This window comes from Crocodylus porosus, unplaced genomic scaffold, assembly GCF_001723895.1.
Source record: "Crocodylus porosus isolate Cpor-Errol unplaced genomic scaffold, CroPor_comp1, whole genome shotgun sequence".
Classification (NCBI taxonomy): domain Eukaryota; kingdom Metazoa; phylum Chordata; order Crocodylia; family Crocodylidae; genus Crocodylus; species Crocodylus porosus.
The window spans coordinates 25,954,303-25,961,185 of record NW_017728913.1 but is presented as its reverse complement, the minus strand read 5'-3'; the positions used below and the strand labels follow the sequence as shown (position 1 = coordinate 25,961,185).

Genomic DNA, 6,883 nt, shown 5'->3' with positions numbered 1-6,883 from the left:
AGAAGCATCTATGGATGCACGCCAGCATTTTGGTCGCTTTACTAGCCGCAGCATCGCATTGGAGGCTCATGTTCATCTTGTGGTCAATGATGTTCAGCTTTCATGACTCTCTGTTTCCTAGGTGGTTATTAAGCACAATTAAACAATGTGGAAAAAATTAATCGTTGAAATAAAACTCACCATAGAAAATTCAGGTTTATTTTTTTTAATTAGAGTGCATGTGCCTCTTTCCAGAAGTGGGGGTTCTTAGGATATTGTGCAATTTGCATACTGCACATATTGCAACACCAGAAGAAAGACCGTGGCAAATTAAGGACAAAGCAGGCAGTTCATGTCACAATGTTTCGTATTGTGATTATTTATTGATTCATGCAGTAGTGGTTGCACATATTGTGGTGTTCTGATAAAGGTTACAGCTGCATTTGAAAGTAAACATGCATGTACTGTGAAACCCTGTTTGCAGATATATCAGTGCAAAAACTCCACTTAGAGTACAGGTGTATCTGAGAACAGAATTTGCAGATGCAAGACTTTACTCACAAATGAAAAGTGGCTACCCACCCAAGCACAAGAGGAGAAATGTTTATAGCAAAGGGAAGGGTAAACAGCCAACTGAAGTACAGAGATGATTTTTAGTTCTGTGGAATAAAGTATTCTCTGTACTTCAAATTACCCACACCCATGCATAACACACACCATATTACAATGCTTCCGTTTCACACCATAGACAGTTACATGTCCTTCCAGGTACCATGCATCCCAACGTACATTTTAGGAAACTATTGATAACAATTGTAAACTAATCCATTAAAGTGAAAAGGCATTAATGAACCTTTTCTGGGCTCAGGGTTAGATGAGATGACCTCCTGAGGTCCCTTCCAGCCCTATTTCTCTATGAGTTCTATGAAATGTATAAGGATAGTTTAAGTAGCTTCCAAAATTTGCAAAGCATGTTCATTTATAATTTAAATGCATATATTACAAAAAACAATACACAAAAATCATGCCACAAGGTTAAATCTCTGTCTTCCAAAGGGAAAAAAATTCTGGCTGTTATCACACTGTAAAGTTGTCAAGAGTAATCTTATTGCAAACTGAAAGTGTTTTTAGTGTTTGGAGTACCTGGACAATTTAATGGCACAAAGTATCATCCTTAAAAAGTACTTGCTGCAGGCGAGACTGATTTCAATTGCACAGGTTAAGACCCCTTCCAAAAATGAAAGACAGAGACTGGATATAAAATATATCTAGTGTTGACAGACAAAAGTATGGAAAATGCATGCATTTCTCAAATATACCTGTAAATATACACAGCTCCAAAGTATATTAGATATATCAGGCTATTTAGCTATTGTGTAAATAGGAGAGGCTAGGGCTATAACCTCCCATGGTGTACACTTCTAGGGACCACTCTGTGAAAGGACTTGACTGGCTTCAAGTGCAAAAAAAGTGCCCAAGGCAAGAAAAATAGGTGCTCAAGTCCAAGAATGTAATCCTTAAACTTCCTGCCTAATTCTGTAGACACCAAAGAGACCAGAGACCCATAAATTTTAGTCACTAAGGGTGCCTTTACACAAGCAGCAAGGCTGCTCTGACATGCTGTAATTACAGCGCATCAATTAATTGAGTCTGCTGGAGTCTGGTAATTATCGCACTCCAACAGCCTCCAGGGTCTGATGTATCAGCATCCCCATGCTTAAAAATGGTGGCAGAGGCACTTTATGTAAAGCTCAATACACGAGATGCTCCAGGTGTTTTAATTAGAGTGGCTCTCGGAGCTTCTCTATTTAAAGCACCTCCCCTCTCCCGCACTTCTGGCACACGTGTATAAATGCCCTAAAGTTCCCATGACCCGTAAAAGCCTGCTTCTGTGCATACTCGGAAATGTCTAGGTCTTGGTTAAGCAGCTCACTGCTTACCTCAAACTTCAACATGACTATCAAATTAAACCAATGGTTCTCAACTTTTTAAAACTCAAGGAACCCTCATCAGACTTGAGGCACCTTCCATAACTTCTTTGAATTGAGTGGCACCCCATTTCAAAAACTGATTACAGGGTTTACCTCTTTGCAGATGGGGTAGGCAGTGGCAACAGGGGACCAGCTAGGCAGGGGGACCTTGAGCCTACCCTTACCTGCTTATCTCCTCACACCTGAAACCTGAGCCCTTCATTTATCGGCCTATCTCCTCTCACTTCCTCAATGAATCTTTCGTATGCAACTGCAAATTGGAACAAGTGCCACAAGAAGGATGAAGAATGCTCCCACCCCAAAAAAGCCTTGTAGTTTGGGCACTCTTCTGGTGGGAGGAATGGCTCTGAATCTCCAGAAGAAGGATGCTGACCTGAATCTTTCACATCCTGGGTGAGGTGCTCAAGCCAACCAGCTTCACTTTATCATCTTTTTTTCCCCTCTTCTATCCTCCGCCTTGTAGACTGGAGTGAGCATTCCTCATTTTTTGAAAGAAAGCACATTGGGGTCAGATTCATATTGGCAGCAGGTGTCTCTATTCAGGCACTGCAGGGTCTAAAAAATGGCTGTGTCCCCCAAGAAGACAATTCAGATAGTTAAGCCTAGATGCCTAGGACCTCAAAAAAGTCAGCAGGCAGAGCTAGAAGTCTCTGAAGGAGAGTCCAGGGCAAGTAGGCACTACACAGGAAGGCACTTTGAGCTACCAATTAAAAAACACTAGGTATACATGTATGTTTGAACTTGGACCATCCTCTGCCCCTTCCACACCTGACTCAGGATTGCATACTATGTGCCTTCAAAGATTTGGTATTCAGAGAACTTAACAGGGTATCATCTAATGGAGTGGTGATGCTCACCTTTTGTCCCAAAGCCTAGTGCTTGGAGCATTTGCCAAGGAAATGGGAGACCAAGGTTTAGGTGCTTCTCAGCTTGAGGGGGCTAAACCTGAACTCTATAGAAGACCACCTGAATCACCAAGGTATTGAATGATTTCAGGGCTGATGGTATCCCCAAACCCTCCTGTTTAAGCTGGGGCCCTGGACATCCAAGAGAGTTAGAGTCATAGGGCTAGAAGGAAAACAAGTCAGAAGGCCCAGTAATGGGGACAGTTCCCTCTTTAGGAGGAGGAAATGTGGGTTTCAGTCCCTGCTGCAAGGATTATTGTTGTGTTTTAACTAAAGTCTTTCTAATTAAAAAAGAATAAACAGTGCTGTAAAGGAGCCCCAGGTTCCCCTTCCCTTCCCCCACTTCACAAGGCTGTGCCCTTGCCACTACCCCAAAAAAGATAGGTTTCTTGCTTCTTTTCCTCTTGCATCTTGCACTCGTGGCTGCCCAGTAAATTCCAGAAAACTTAACAGAAATCCGACTCTTCCATGTACCAGTATATTATATCGTAAATGACTCTTGTGTCACTATTGCCTAGAGCTGGCCTAAGCAGCTCTAACTTCCTGGAACTTCATAAAATTATTCTTCTGGTGTTATATACAGCAAGAATTTAGATAATTTGCTCTTGGCTGTGTTGGCTCTTCAGAGCTAACAAGGATGCACAGACATGACTATGAATGTTGGACAAAACTTAGGGCAGTGACTACAGCAATGAGCACTTACTTGTTACTTCTGGAGCAGCCCTGTGACACGCTGGCCATACGAGTCCAGGTGAAAAAACTCTGTGCTACCCAGTTATAAGAGTAGGGTGTTAGGACCCAGCAGGAGCAGCTCTGTGCCACCTGGCCCTAGAAGCTCAGCTGGGGGAGGCATGTGACACCTCGGCATGGGGAAGTCTTGCCTCTTATGTGTGGAGATTGTTTCTAACATGTCCCTGCACCCAGCTCCTATGGCTGGGCAGCATGGGTCTTTTCCAACTCGGCTTCTAGGGCTAGGCGGCACATGGTTCCTTTTGCTGTGTCATAGCACAGCTCAAACAGCCAGGCTGCACAGGGTTTTTTTCACCTCAGCTCCTATGGCCACTCCAGATGTGACTCTGGGGGAGGGAGCATCACCCCCCAGAGTCCCTGGGGGAGGAAGCAGGCATTCAGGGCTAGTGCCCCTTTTACCTCCCTCTCCCAAGTTATGATACTGCAAGAGTGAACAGGCTTATCAACAGAAGCCATTTTTAATCACATTTTAGATTCTGACTACAATTAGGTTGTTTGTTAAGTCATGGCTTGCATTAATATAGTAAAAGCCAGAGTCACAAGAAGTAGTAGTGCAATGCAGAAAACTGCATGTTAATCATAGCCACTGTTTTCTAGTGCTGTCCTGTTGAGGTCTGTTTCATATGAACAATTTAAGGTCTCAAGATTTGTTTGTGTATTGTTGTTTAATCTTTTGAGTAGGAACAAATTAGGTCATGCTGAATAGTTCTGTTTAGATAACAATTCATGCAGCCTTTTTGCTTTCTATTTTTCTCTCTGTTCTTTGGTTACCCTCTAAAACACTCTTTTCTGTGGCATTAAAATAGTGTCACTCTTAGAAACTTTGTGGATTCTGACAGACATGCAGGTCCCTGCTCTAACTCATTGCTCTTTACATAAGGCACACAGTTGCCTGCTGGACTGGGGGGGCCGGGGCTGGGATAGAGCCTGGCTGCAGGAGCCTGAGAGCCTACTTGCAGTGGAGGATGTGCCCCTCTCCCCCAGCCCCATACCCCCCACCCCCAGCTCTAGTGCTGTCTTCAGGAAGGGAGGGGCAAGCGAGGAGAGGAAGTGAGTTGTGGGCTGGGGTTTGTCTGGCTTGAGCTGTAGGGTGCGGGGGGGGAGTGCCGCAAGGCAGGGGATACTCTAATCCACCCACCCCCTCTCCAGCTCAGCCTGGGCAAACCCCAGCCTACAGCTCGTTCCCCCTCCTCCATCCTCCCTCCCCTCGGTAGACAGTCCCCATCATGTAACAGATTGACTCTAGGAAACAGAAGTTCCCAAAGGTGTTCTAAAGTGGCGTGCCTTCATCTGATTCCTCATTTGAGGAGGGTTAATCTTTCATGCGATCAGCCACTGTAAAAGTGTGCATGTGTGTCAGAGCATGGCTACAGAGCACTTTCAGGGGGTCGATCATGCAGCAAACAACTTCAGTTTGTGCCCTGTGAGTCCAAAGAAACACCGTGGAAACTACTGCATAGCCACAGCTCAGAATCTCAACAAATAGAAGCTAGCTTTTGTTTTATAGTGTATTACACCCCATGACATTTACTTTGGATTATTTTATATATAACATAGTATCCTACAAAGTAATATTTTAGTGTCTTCACCCTAAGACCAAGAGTCTGAGCCAAACCCCCCCCAAAAAAACCCAACAGTAAGAAAAAGAAGAGAATTTACCATGGTTTAGCTGCAAAAATATTTCATGTCTAGTGTATACCACATAAATATACATGAATTAAGTCAAATTATACTTAGGTTTTTTTCTTAAACTCACATTAGGGTGAGGACTGTAAAAAGTAATATGCAATAAAATCCAAACCTACATGAAATTCCTCGCATCTGGATTATCATTACAAATTTGAACAACTGACCCTATTTGTCAAAGAGCTATATATTAATTTGGGACAACTTTTAGATTGATATCAAACCCAAGTGAAACTGTTTTTTGGATAGTTTCAGTTTGTGCTTTTGGTTCTATACAATCCCTAAACTCAAAGCAAATCTCAGGTTTTGGGAAGAAGGAGAGTGAAAGACCAGAAGTGAAGAAAACACTCATGCCAGAATGCCAGATTGCAGAATCGGCACATCTACCGAGTAGAATAACCCTCTCTGTTAACACTACGCTGTACTACTAATATAATTTAATAATAAAAAGGTTCTTAACTTCAGTAAGAACTGTGTTATGTCCCTTCCTAAAACTGCTGTGTTTTAATAACATTTGCTTACTCTGCTCCTAACAATCAAAAGGTTTGAGGAAAAGAATCCTGATGAAGAAAGTTAAGGAAGAAAGTGAATCAGCAACATCCAGTTTTATTTCATCCAGTTAAAACTGTCCAAATAATAAGACTTTTATCTTGTAACTATTCAGTGGCAATTCCAGACTTTATTAAACAACTCTTTGTGATTCACTGGGCAATAGATAATACAAGAGATTTGGATGTGGAAAAGGATTGTTATATATACGTGTGCATCATGTCACACGTGTCATAGATAGATATATAGCTTCTCAAAGTTTCAGGCACTGTTGCTGTTTCTTTTACTTTAACTACTGCCTGCAGTAGTGGTGCTTCATCTGTGATCTGTGAGCACTGTCAGCTGACAACAGAAATGAATTGAAAACAAATCTATCAAAAGCTCATCTTTTGAAACTCTGTTGCTTCTGAGCTATTTGTTTTGCCAAAATTGGGCAACGCTCTGTCCACTTTTGTCCTGTGCATTCTTTGTTGTGTGCCTCATTAGAGAAAAGAAAGGAAGGACATGTAGGGCAGTTTCAGAATAAAAATATGCCAGTTTATAATAACAATAAAGTAAGATCTCAGACGTTTTCTTGTTTGGGGCATAACATCCTAGAAAAAAGAGAATGAATCAGCTGCTCAATGGCCTGCTCACTCACCATTAGCTAGGAATGAATGAATAAAACATACTATCATAAAATTATCCAAGGCATTCCACTAGTCATAGTTTCACAGTAGCTAAGGTCAGGAGGGACCTGAACATATCATCTAGCCTGACCCCCTGCCCCAGGCAGGAATGAATGGTGGGTTCACAAGACCCCAGACAGGTGATCATCCAACCTCCTCTTGAATTTGCCCAAGGTAGGGGCGAGGACCACTTCCCTGGGACGTTGGTTCCAGATTTTGGCCACCATAACTGTAAAACATTGCCTTCTGATCTCTAACCTAAACCTATTCTCCATCAGCTTATTACCATTGTTCCTTGTCACCCCAGGTGGTGCTGGGGAGAAAAGGGCTCTTCCTATTTGCTGCTGATCTCCCC

The 6,883-nt window shown here is 42.7% G+C and overlaps 1 protein-coding gene across 1 annotated transcript in view; it reads right to left on the bottom strand.

The window, feature by feature from the left end:
- Positions 1 to 6,883, bottom strand: part of GALNTL6 (polypeptide N-acetylgalactosaminyltransferase-like 6) — a 934,188-nt gene that overhangs the window by 170,992 nt on the left and 756,313 nt on the right. The window lies entirely within an intron of this gene.